At 48.9% G+C, this 13,196-nt stretch overlaps 1 long non-coding RNA gene across 1 annotated transcript; it reads right to left on the reverse strand.

The window, feature by feature from the left end:
* Positions 1-1,962: 1,962 nt before the first annotated feature.
* Positions 1,963-11,808, reverse strand: LOC131479899 (uncharacterized). Its single transcript, XR_009245149.1, has 3 exons — positions 11,620-11,808; positions 3,359-3,560; positions 1,963-2,974 (listed from the first exon to the last, which is right to left on the reverse strand). It is a non-coding gene; the product is annotated as an uncharacterized LOC131479899 (long non-coding RNA).
* Positions 11,809-13,196: the final 1,388 nt, after the last annotated feature.

Below are 13,196 nucleotides of genomic sequence, written 5' to 3' on the forward strand. Positions count from 1 at the left end.
CAAAGAACAGCTGCACAGTATTCTCCTGTCTTGCTTTTGAATAATTAGGTGCTTAGAACCATGCATCTTGACTACCAGAAGAGGGGGCTATTGGTGGCTCTGCTGGCTTTCTTAATGCCAGAAACCCACCATTAAACTGAGTTTGCGGGCCTGGATGCCCAGGATCCCCAATGGGCGCCCAGTTCTAATCCCAGCAGCCTCGCTTCCCATCTAGCTCCCTGCTAGAAGAGGACGGCCCAAAGCCTTGGGATCCTGCACCCATGTGAGAGACCCGGAAGAGACTCCAGTCTCCTGGCTTCATATTGGCTCAGCTCCAGCTGCTGAGGCCTCTTGAGGAGTGAACTATTGGATGGAAAATCTTTCTGTCTGTCTCTCCTCCTCTCTGTATATCTGCCTTTCCAATAAAAATAAACAAATCTTAAAAAAAAAACTGAGTTTGCACAACTCAAGGATCTGCCTAAGGTCCAGTGTTCTCCATACTCACCCCTGCCCTAGGGAGAATTGGGGTGAACAGCCATCTGGAGATGAAGAGGACCTGAACTCACAGAGTCCTGCTCTCCAAGGATATGTGTCCACACAGCACAAATGTGCTAGACTGTAAAGCCATAAACGTTAAAAAAAAAAAAAGAAAAAATATGTGCTAGTGATTGTAATGAGTTAAATGGCATTCTCCCAAAGAAAGATAGAGTCCCAACTCCTAGCTGCACAGAATATGACCTCATTTGGGGATAGATTATTGGGTTAAATGCGAGTCATCTGCGAACATCCTGCTCCAACGTAGCTGGTGGCCTTAGAAAGAGGGGAAAGCTGGACACACATACAACCACAGGTGAGAAGGAAAGCAGAGATCAGGGCACCGAGTCTACAAACCAACGAACACCAAAGATGGTAAACAACCACCAGGAGTTGGGAGAAACACCTGGAGCAGGGTCTCTGTCACCATCTCAGAAGGGACAGCCCTGCCGACACCTTCATCTTAGACTTGTGGTCTCTGGAATCGGGGACAACGCATTTCTGTTAAGCCACCATTAGTGGTACTTGGTTAAGGCAATGCTAATCAGCAGATCTAATATTTAATACAAAAGTGTTCATGGATCTCTTCTCCCAGTACCTCACATACATAGCACTTGCCGCCACTTGAAAAAGTGAGGGAAGGTTCACATCTTAGAGGGTTGGACAAACTCCTCCTGGATAGGATGACCAGAAACAATCTACCTGCTGGCAGGTGAGCTGTTTATACATTAGGGTACCTTGTTGTAGTATAACCAGTGCTTATATCACCAGTTGTAGTGTTTAGGATTGCTGCTTAAAAGTCCTGCTGGGAGCTTGCACTGGGACTTCCAGCACTGCAGCGAAAGGCAAGGTGTGAGTTCACTCATCTCCTGGTCCTGGATAATCCCTCTTCTCCATGGCCACCTTAATCCAGAAAAACACAAGGGAGCAAGCACAACTGCCAAGAGCTCAGCCAAAACTGGCCAAAGTTCACAAGAAGACCATCTCAAATAGACATTTACATGCTTTTTCAATCTATTTTTGTTTTTTTGAAAGGGAGAGTTATAGAAAGAGAGATTTTCTATCTCTCTTGGTTCACTCCTCAAATGTTGCAATGGCCAGGTTACTCCAACTGGGTTTCCCTGTGGATGCCAGGGGCCCAAGCACTTGAACCATCTTGCTCCTCCTTTCCCGGTGCATTAGTAGGGAACTGGTGAGAAGTGGAGCAGCTGAATCCTGGATCAACACTCTGATATAGCATGCAGGCAGTGACTCAACTTGCTGAACCACAATGCCACTCATAGCTGAATTGTTAACCTTAAACTACTTCAACCTGAGTGCATATTGCATCTTCAGGTATAAACAAATAAAGGTATCCCAGTTACCAACACTGGAAACATTGCTTATTTCATCTAGTTCCTCTTTTAATAAACTGAAAATGTGAAGTTTAGAAATGAACATATGGGGAGTATGTATCCTTAAGCTTTCACTAAATGTTGTACAGGATCAGAAAGGGTTAGAGACCACTGTTTCCAGGCGAGGGTCTCAGAGAGCTGAGGATGCAGTGAGCCCTAGAATAGCAGGTTCCGGTGCCCTCTATCTGATCGCTACCAGAGACTAAAGCTGTAGAGAGATGACAGATGCTCTGGACAAGGAACGCCACCAGGGATGAAACGGTCAGGTCACCAGGTCAGAAAAAGGACTGAAGAGACAAAAAGGCCAACAAAGGCGACTCTGGCGGGCAATGGGAGAGCTGCCCAAAATGCTAGGTGACACTCGTTGGTCCACAGCCAGAGAGCCATTGTCCCTGTGAACAGGTGTGCCCCACCACAGGTTCACCCATGCACTCAGGGAAAGATGAAGGAGATATTTTCAGCAAGTTCACATCACGGGCAAGAACTTGGCAGGAAGACTTCCTGCCTTTGCAGACCTGGAAAGCAGCAAGTGAGGTGACTTTAGAAGATCACTGAGGATTGGCGAGGGGATGCTGTTTCTTTTAGCAAGCACAGTCTCTAGGCACTGCAGCTTTCAGCAGAACAGCATGGAGTGTAAGCAAGCATCTTAGCATCACAGGTGATGGGAGGGAGAGGCGTCAAGTCTTCCAGAACCCTGACCTTGTGATCATCTTTCTTTCAACTGCCCACTTATCCAGGCTTGAGCACAGGAATGAGTTAGCACACTGGTCCAGTTTCTCTGGCCCTATATGTTGACATACAGAATGCTGCGAATTCAAACCCAGCACAGATTCTGCCTTCTTCAGGACGGTCTACACAGGTTTCCAAAGTGATGGGGAGGGAAAACCAATTCCTGCTAAGGGTGATTTAAAAAATGCAGCAGCAAGAATGGGAACTAAAAGGTCTTCCTGCACCTGCCAATCACTGTCTCAAGCAACTGGGAAGACAGCAGACCTCCCCGACCATTTTACCCCCAATTTCAAGTCAGTATTCTTCGAAACAGCTAGGCTCTTACAGACCAAGAAAACCTAAAAAAAGAAAACGCACAATATATTAAATATATATCAGTAAAATCTACCACCTTCTTCAGCCTTAAATGCACAGCTTAGTAGTGCTAAGATCATTGCTGGTGTTGAGCACCAGCACATCCTCCATCTCTAGAATCTTCCTAGTCTCTAGAATGCTGAACCAGCTGAGCCATGATTCCCCTTCCCTGCTGCCTGCATCGCCACCCTCTGCCTCCATAACTGCAGCCACTGTAGGAGCCTCACACGAGTGGAATTGCAGATTTGTCTTTCTGTGCCTGGCTTGGTTCACTTAGTATCCTGTTCCCCAGCACTACTCAGACTGGTCGTATGCGACAATGCCCTTCCTTGTTAAGGCTCAGTGTGTATTTACAGCATCTTGCTTACCTGTTCATGGGTCGGTGGAGAGTTGAGTTGCTTCAATTCTTTGACCATTGTGAGAAAGTGCTGCAAAAGTGTGAATCCACAAATATCTTTGAGACTGTTTTCCACTTTTTGGGGATGTCTTCCCTGAAGTGGAATTGATCATTTTATTTAACTTTTGATGGAATTTCCGTACTGTTTTCCGCATACCATTTTGCATTTCTACCTACAGTGAGACAGGGTTCTAAATTATCCACATCCTCACCAATACTTGATATTTTCTGGAATTTTTTAAAAAAATATTTATTCACTTACTTAAAAGACCATTAGGGCCACTACTGTGGCTTAACAGTCGAATCTTTCATCTTCAGGTACCTCAAGTGCCAGCATCCTGTACAGGTGCCAGCTCATGTCCTGGCTGCTCCACTTCCAATCAAGCTTCCTGCTCATGACCTGGGAAAGCACTGCAGGATGGCCCAAGTCCTTTAACCCTGCAGCCACCTGAGAGACCCGTAAGAAGCTCTTGGCTCCTGACTTTGAATCAGCCCAACTCCGACCATTGTGGCCATTGGGGAGCAGACTAGTAGATGAAAGACCATTTCCTTTCTCTGCTCTTTCTGTAAGTGTGCCTTTCAAACCACAGCAACAACAAAAAATGACAGTATCAGAAAAAGAAGAAAGAGACAGAGATATAGAGACACAGAGAGAAACCTTTCATCTACCGCTTCACTCTCCAAATGCTGGCAACGGGCAGGGTTAGGCCAGCCCCAAACCAGAAGCCTATAACTCCATGGAATCCCATGTGAGTGGCAGGGGTTTAAGAGCTTGAGCCATGCCCTTCCACCTCTCACGTACATTAGTGCTGGATATGAAACAGAGGAGTCAGGAGTTGGATGGATGCTCAGATATGGGGTGTAGGTCTCCCAAGCAGTGATACCGAAACACTTGTCTTATTGCTTGCTTTTTAAAGAGTGGCCACCCTAATGCAGGTAAGCTGATGTTGCCTTACTTTTTCCTCCTCCTCCTCCTCCTTCTTCTTCTTCTTCTTCTTCTTCTTCTTCTTCTTCTTCAATTTATTTCACTTTGTGCCTGGCGCAATAGTGTAGCAGTTAAAGTCCTCACTTTGAACGCACTGGGATCCCATATGGACGCTGGTTCTAATCCCAGCAGTCCCGCTTCCCATCCAACTCCCTGCCTGTGCCTGGGAATGCAGTCGAGGATGGCCCAAAGCTTTGGGACCCTGCACCCACGTGGGAGACCCGAAAGAGGCTCCTGGCTTTGGACTGGCTCAGCCCCAGTTGTTGTGGTCACTTGGGGAGTGAACCATCGGGCGGAGGATCTTCCTCTCTGTCTCTCCTCTCTGTATAACTGCCTTTCCAATAAAAATAAACAAACAAAAAAAGATTTGTTTCACTTTTATTGGAAAGTCAGATTTATAGAGAGGAGAGACAGGGAGAAAGATCTTCCATCTGCTGGTTCATTCCCCAAATGACCACAATGGCCTAAGCTAAGCTGATCCGAAGCCAGGAGCTTCTTCCAGGTCTCCCACATGGGAACAGTGGCCCAAGGCTCTGGGTCATCCTCAACTGCTTTTCCAGGCCACAAGCAGGCAGCTGGAAGGGAAGTGGAACAGCTGGGATATGAACCAGCACACATGCAGTATTCTGGTGCATGCAATGAGAGGACTTTGGCCACTAGGCTATCGTGCCATGCCTGCCTTACATTTTCTTAATGACACCTGACATTGATCATCTCTGCATATGCCTGTTGGATATTTGCATATTAAGGATCTAAAAATTTTAGAACATCCTTTTGGCAAGCAGCCTGTCAAGCCTGTCAATTGCTGCAGCTTCCCAGGTGGAAAGAGGTCACCTGCTGAGGACACTCGGGGCAACCTGGGCTCAACACTGGGCCAGAAATACACCAACTACAGGAACAGATCAACCCAGACTTCTTGAGACTGGAGGCTCCCAAGCAAGAGTGGGCTGAACTCCCCACAAGGCCAAGGCAGCTGGAAGAAGCTGCAGGGGCTCAGGAACCTGAGTAGATGGCCTTTGTCAACCTAGCCTGCTGCTCAACCATGCTTGAGCTTGGGGGATTGACAGACGTTCCTGCTGTAGCCCCAAATGTCACAAATTCAACAGATGAAACCTTGGGCAGCTTCTCCTTTGCCCTGTGGAAGGCATCGTTCCTGGGAGAGCCACCTCCCCGCCCCCCCTACCCCGTGAGGCTTGCATCCTCATGGTGGGAAGGAACCACACAAAGCAGCTCATAGAAGTGGAACAAGACAACTGTGCACCTGGTTTCTCATCCAGGCCCAGTCCTGTCTGGGTTGATTTTTGAGAGAAATATTTATGTGAGAGAACTCACGAGGAGGGCAGATTTCATCACCTCTTATCTCTCCTAGTTTAGAAAAACAACCAACATTTTATGAACAACTGACCCTGTGGCGCCTGTGTCTGCGGCTGCTTTCCCCCAAGGACATCCCCTCTTCCCAGGGCCCTGTCTGGGTTTACTTTGCTTTACTCACTTCCTCTTGGACTCCTAGGGGAAAACAAAAGTCTCACGGCCATGCCACATCCCTAGTTAGAACCTTGGAGAAAGCATTGCAGAGGCTCCAGATTCGAGACTGGCATGGCTCCCAACTCCACCATCTGTGAGCTGGCAGGTCCCCCATTCTAGCCCTCCAGTCAGAACATCATGAGTCCCTCAGCTTAAGGGAGCACAACCCCCTCCCTAACCACTCCAACCCCAACACCCAGCAAGCTACCACAACACACCAACCCAAGGCCACCTGTCCAGGCTGCTTGCTCATAACCTCTGCCCACCACTGGTCCCCCTCCCCCCCTAGAAGCTCTGCTGTCCTAGCCACTGCCTCAGCTCACTTGGGTACTCATTTGTCTTCTCTCTAAGACAGAGGGCCTCCAGATCCACACCCAAACAGTGGATCTCCCTTTCAGGCTAGGATGAGATCCTGTTCGGCCAAGCCCGCAGTCTTCTCCAAGGACCCCGGTGTAGACCTACAGTGTAGACTAGGAGAGAATTCTGAGGCCTGTCACTCTCTCGCTCCTTCTCTCCCTCAGTCAGCCTGCTTTCCTTCTTCCCTCGCCCCTCCTTGATTGCCAAAGTTATTGGATCCTAAGCCATCTCTTGGAGTATTCCTTTAATTCTTGGCCTAACCTTATCATTCTCAACCCTGGCTACCCACCACTGTGCAGACAGACCTGAATGCTTAGCTTGCAAGGTCCAGGACTCCTCATTCAACAAGTTCCAGGAATTTTAAGAATGGAGTAGTAGATCACTCAAACAAGGGGCTTTTCCAAGCAACTGCCTAGGCCCTGATGCCAATGGAGCCATCCCTGGGAGAAGGTGCTTTCCCCCAAGTACTCAGGTTTTATCTGCCCAGATAGAGCCCTGGGATCTGCTTCTTTCAAGGAAATGCATAAGAGGTGCCAAGGCCACTACTCTGGCCCAGGCTAATCCAGAGATTCTGCCTTTAGTGTAGGCCTCTCACATGGAAACTACTTGTTCTTACTTGGGACCTTAGAGCCTGAAGTTGGGCTCCCAACTTTCCGGTTCCATAGCATCACTCCCAAACCATTTCTTTCATGGTCTGGTTAATGTGGCCTCGCCAAATATCTGCTCAAGGGGTTGGGGGATATAGTCATTCAGGGCTTTTCTTGCCCTTGTCTAGGACATTTCTGGATTTTTCTTGCCACCTTCCTTCACCCAAGTGATAGTTAGCAAATGGCTCAAGAGCTCCACCCTCACTCTTACTGTAGTTTGAGAAGGCTTGTGCTTAGCCAAGGCTTGGTTTCACAGTTCCCTGCCGTGCCACCACCAGTGATCAGCTCCCCTCCACTCAGCAACCCACTCCCTTGCTCCCAGCTGGACCCAGCCTAGACTCAGGGTTTACCCACCTCTAAATGCTAAACCAGCACTTAGTGGCCAGCCTGCTGTCCTCCTCAGGCTCTCAATCCCAGATCCCATTCCATTGGTTCCTCAAGGCCAGTGACACCTCCAACCCTGTAAACAAACCTTCCAGGCATTCCTCATGCTTTACTTTCACTACCAGTCCCTCCCATGTCATCCTGCATGGACTGGATAGTTCAGGTTTTAATCCTCTTCCTCATACCTGTGACCAGCCAGGTGAACCATGGAGGAGCATCACACAACTGCAGCTACTCACTTGGCACCCTCCCAGCTGCCCTGAGGTCAGCAAGGCTCTTCCTGTCTGTGGATGGCTGACTTGTGCCAGTTCTACTTCAAAACATTCCTCCTTCCTTCACACTCAGGTTAGGGGGAGAAGAGGATGAGGCTAGCAGTCAAGGCATCCACATCCCACTTTGGAATGCCCGGAGCTGATACCCAGCTCAGCTCCTGACCCCAGCTTCCTGCCAGTGCACACCCCTGGAGGCAGCAGGTGCAGCTTCAAACACTCAGGTTCCTGGCATCCACATGGGAGCCCTTGCCATGTGAACATTTGAGAAGTGAGTCAGGAAGTGGAAATTCTCTCCCACTCTATTGCTTCGTCTTCCTCTTGGATAAACAAGAGAGTCATCTGTCCACCACCACATGGACAAACACCCCTGGGTTTGCACTCGTCTTTCTCTTCTCCTTTGTAGACTAATCCTCCAGGGATGCATTGTGCTTCTCCAGAGTTCCACTCTGGATGCAGTCTCCACTGTCTTCCCAGACCATCCACACTGGAGCAACCAGGACACAAACCAGCATCTATGTGGGATACTGGCACCACAGGTGGGACATGGCACTGGCTCTCAATAGTGAATTTTTTAAGACATATTTATGTATGTATGTATTGGAAAGTCTGATATACAGAGAGGAAGAGAGACAGAGAGGAAGATCTAGCATCTGTTAATTCACTCCCCAAGTGGCTGCAACAGTTGGTACGGAGCCAATCCGAAGCCAGGAGCTTCTTCAGGTCTGCCTCACGGGTGCAGGGTCCCAAGGCTTTGGGCCATCCTCGACTGCTTTCCCAGGTCACAGGCAGGGAGCTGGATATGGGATCCTGGAGTGTGCAAGGCGAGGACTTTAGCCGCTAGGCTACTGCGCTGGGCCCCTATATAGTGAATTTTTAAAATATGCTTTAATTAGACTCAAATAAACAACTGAGAGCTCCTGCTGGTCCCCATCTTGGGTCCTCATCTTGGTTTGCCGAGTTCTCTGTTCACGTTGATTCTTCTTTCACAAGAGGAACCTTCATCACCTAGGATAAGGCCTACCGTGCCCTTTCCCTCTTGAAGCTCAGTGTGATCACTCCTCCAAGTCCTGGCTGATGCCAGGTTTGCGGAAGTAACACAGGCAACTTTCAGGCCATGGCCAGGGTGATGAATCTCCTGTGAGTGGGTAGATGAATGCCATTTCCTGGGAGTGGCAGAGAAAAGAGGCAGGGGGAGCTTGGGCTCCCAAAACCCAGTGCCACTGGCAGCCCACTTTGCTGATTCAAGAGGAGACAGGAGACCATTGCTGCACTGCGGACCAGTCTCTAGATGCACCATGGATCAGCATTTACAGCGTACTTCCGGCCATGGCAACAGCTGAGATCTGGGGAACAGAGGAAGAGGATGAGCCTGACAGAAATGCACTTAGAGGAGTGAGGAAAACCCTTCGGAGCTGAGGAGGGGCAGCCAAGAAACAGCAAAGGACCAGAGCATGAGGAGGCTGCAGGCGGAAGACTCCAGGCAGGAGAGCATGCTCAGTGAGAGGTGAGCTGAGATGAGTCTGACGCAGGGCCCTTCTGTTTGTAGTGGAGTGTCTGGTGTCCTATCAACAACTGCCTTGAGGCCAGCATTGAGGTTAAGCTGCCAGCTACAGCACCAGCATCCCGTAAGGACACAATGTGGAGTCTTTTCTACGAAGAAGACGTCCTTGAGAGAGCAGCACGAGGGTGGCCATCCATCACTGGCCACAGGTGTCTGGGGGACAGGGGACAGGGAGGAAGCAAACATCCTGTGTGACTTACTTGGACATCCCGCCCAAAATCTGTGCCCTTTTTGTGCCCCCTTCCCCTCCCAGCCAGCGTTCCCCATCTTTCCCAGTGCCAGAAGGACTAGAACTATCCATGCATTCCGGGGCCTTTGGGCACTCAAACACCAGGAGTCAAGTCAAGACCCGACAACTTGGTCAAGGCAAGAAAAGGGAAGCCTACACCTTTCCAATTCTTCCTCCTGCAGGGGACAGCCTGGGGGCTCAGCCCCCAAACCCAGCTGCTGCTAGAAACACCTCCCAGGCAAACTACTTTTCTGGCATAACTTTTCTTTTTGCAGCCCATCTTTGGAAAAGGAAATGACTCCCTCACATAAAGAATCCTTCCTGAATTCTAGGAACCGCCATTTTCTGTTTCAGGAAGCCTTCCTAGTTTGTCCCCCCACTTAGCCATTGCTGGTTAAGCAGCCTGGAATTTTGGCACAGGAGGGACACAGAGACCCCAAACTCAGAGAGGTCAAGTAGGCAAGCCAAGATCATGCAGGGACCAGCCCTAGGGTGTGGGTCACATGACTCCACACTCAGCCAGTACCCTGGGAAATGACAGCCAGGTCTTAAGAAAGAAGAAATGTACTCGGCAGCTTAGGTTAGCTGCTCCTTACGTGTGGGCCAGCTCAGTCTCTGCCCTCCACGCCCAGACAAGCTAAGAAATAAGAGAGCAACTGCCTGGGAAATTCTCCCAGGAGAAGTCCTCACTGACAGATAAGAGATTCTCTTCTAGTTTACAGCATTCTCAACACAATGTTGAACAGCACTCACCCAGCTTTGTCTACCTTACCCGAGAAGGGAAATTGATGGTAAAAGAAGATTTTGATAAGTAGAAAGTTATCCATGATCTTTCTAATAGGTGGTGATGAAGGAAAATATAGCTTTTTTTTTTCCAAGTGAGCCCCCTCTCAGCAGATGGCTGAGGGAGTCCTGGGTCTTGCCTCGTTTGGAGAGATAGCAGGCAATAAGGCATGCTGGGTGTGTGTGCTGTGGCTTTCTATCAACTTAGAACACACTGTGTGTGTGAGAGTGTGTGTGTGTGTGTGAGTGTGTGTGTGTCCTAAAGCAATCCAAGTTAATGGGAAGGTTTTTTTAAATATTTGGAAATGGATCTCAGAACTTTACAGAACACGGCTCTATCTGTTTCAAAACAACCTGGGAGTATTCAATGTCCACTTCGGCCTGGTAAATTTCCATTGTGGGCACCACCGTGCTTCTCTTTCATTCCAGCCCGCCTGGCTGCAAGTGGCCTGATTGGATTCTGCGTTTCTTCACTTGGCCTGATATGCCAAGACTCCAGGGCATCATTTGTGGGGTGGCCCGGAGTGGGTAGGCTGGCAGGGGAGTGGCATAGACATGCTGTGCTCCCTGCAATCCTCTCAGTGCCTGGCAAGCCCTCCAGTTATTAAGAGCAAGCCTGGCTTTGCTGACAGTGTTTTTTTTCTATGGTGCTAGGCAATTCAGGGGCTTTGGGGCTCCTTGCAGTTGGCTGAACTCCACCAACCTCCAGGAACCTTAGATCCCTGAGCTGCCCACTCCCAACTCTGTTCCCACAGGATAATATATTTAAATCATATAAAAAGAAAAGCTTAATTTCTAAGCACAGCTACTGCTCTGTCCAAGTAATCCCACAACCTCACTGTTGTAGTACAAGAGGCTCCAGTCCCCCACTTTAGGAAATTACATAAAGGGCATTTGTACAGGTGCCCCTATATTGTGAGTCATAGTATCCACCAAGCCCACCTTCTTTCATCAAACAGTCCCCATAAAGGGGCCCTCAGAAGCAACTCAAGAACCCCCATCTGTTGAAAACAATCCAAGATCTCAGTATCCCCAATGGCCAGTGACTTCAACAACAGACCCCACCAAGGAGGGAAACGTCTGGAAAGGATGTACTCTCCGAATAGAAAGCCATGGGCAGTGCCTCCCTCACTCCTCGGGACACCATTTCCTGAGCTGACACCGCCATGTTTGAACCGCCGGAGAATGAGGCAGATGTCCAGGACAGAGCAGGCGGAGGGGAAAGAGACCCGCTGTTTGACCACGCCCCAAGCTCTCATTGGTCTCTCAGCTTCTCTACCCTGCCTGCTTTCAAGAGACCTCACAAACCAAAAGTGTAGTGTGAGTGGTCTGTGCCAATGCTCTGTTGAAAGTCTTTGCCCTTTGCCCCTGTTCATACACCCCACACCACAACTAGGCAGCCACACTAAGGAGCTTGTCTCTGGCTCCTTCCCGCCATCAGCGAGCCTTCCTCCCTGCCCTTCCACCCCACACAGGAAGGGGAGACTTACGCTAGGTGGAACGTTTTTCTGTCTTTCCCAGGACAAAGGGAATGAAAAGTCAAGACCTCTGTGTAAAGGCTGGGCTCATTGGAAAAGAGAGAACAGAAATCTGAACTCAGAATGCAAGTGCAGAAGAGCGTTGGTATGGTGTCTTTTGAGACACTGTTCCTGGAGTGTCCTTGGGGCTTTGGCCACAGGACCAGTCGACCTGCAAACATCAGAAACTTGAATTAAATAAAAGAAAGAAAGAAAGAAAGAAAGAAAGAAAGAAAGAAAGAAAGAAAGAAAGAAAGAAAGAAAGAAAGAAAGAAAGAAGGAAGGAAGGAAGGAAGGAAGGAAGGAAGGAAGGAAGGAAGGAAGGAAGGAAGGAAGGAAGGAAGGAAGGAAGGAAGGAAGGAAGGAAGGAAGAAAGAAAGAAAGAAAGAAAGAAAGAAAGAAAGAAAGAAAGAAAGAAAGAAAGAAAGAAAGAAAGATAGGTGACGTGACCCAGCTTAGCCAATCAGGAAAGGTGTCACGTTCCCTGATACAAATGCCTTGGCTGAGAACCTTGTTCAAGCGAGGCAACAAGGAGCGAGTTTTCTCCATCTCTGCCTTCCGTGTGGGCTCCATTGTCTTCTGGTGTCAGGCTGCTACAGGAATTCTGAGCATTTCAGTAATGATCCGCACCAGGGAAACAGCTGGCTGTGCATCCTACACCACTCCAGCCCAGCTGACTCATGGCGGATGGGCTCTGTTGCAAACACAATCCAAGATCTCAGCTTCCACAAGGACAGTGAAAACACAGTCGGCTTACCCCAAAGTCTCCAGCAACCAAGGTGGAGACTCTATGGAGGCTCTTCATTGTTGTGGCCTCCTTGGTCTTGCACAGCTTCTGTCAGAAATCACTCAACAAGTGGCCACAGTCTAGGTGACTCCTATAGCAAGAGGCTTTAGAAGCAATTCAGGCAGGCAGCAGAGAAGTCTGTCCAGCGAGCCCCCTGCCCCTACCCCATTGGGGATATACTTTCCTGGACCCTGTTGATGGGAAGCTTTGACAAGAAGACTCCAAAAGTGTCTCAGCCTCTGGGTTCCAGGACCTGGTAGAGGGAGGTGAGAGAAATGCTCACCTGTAGCAGGTGCACAAGTAGGAGATGAAAGAGAAACTTAACTCTAAGTCAAATCTCTTGTTGTAGAATCTTCAAGAAGTCTCTAGGGAAAAAAAAACACCTTAAATAAAAGATTTATTCATTTTTATTGGAAAGGCAGGTTTATAGAGAGAAGATGACAGAAATACCTTTTCCATTCACTGGTTCACTCCCCAAGTAGCCACAACAGCTGGAGCTGAGCCGATCCGAAGCCAGGGACTTCTTCCAGGTCTCCCACATGGGTGCAGGGTTCCAAGGCTTTGGGCCGTCCTCTACTGCCTGCAGGCCACAGACAAGGAGCTGGATGGGAAGTGGAGTAGCCGCAACATGAACGAGCACTCACATAGGATTACAGCACATACAAGGTGAGGATTTAACCACTAGGCTACCACACTAGGCAAAACAACAATAAAACAAAAACAAAAAACACTTTTTTTCCCTAGAAAATTATCTGAAGCATTT

Source organism: Ochotona princeps, chromosome 3 (assembly GCF_030435755.1).
Source record: "Ochotona princeps isolate mOchPri1 chromosome 3, mOchPri1.hap1, whole genome shotgun sequence".
Taxonomy (NCBI): domain Eukaryota; kingdom Metazoa; phylum Chordata; class Mammalia; order Lagomorpha; family Ochotonidae; genus Ochotona; species Ochotona princeps.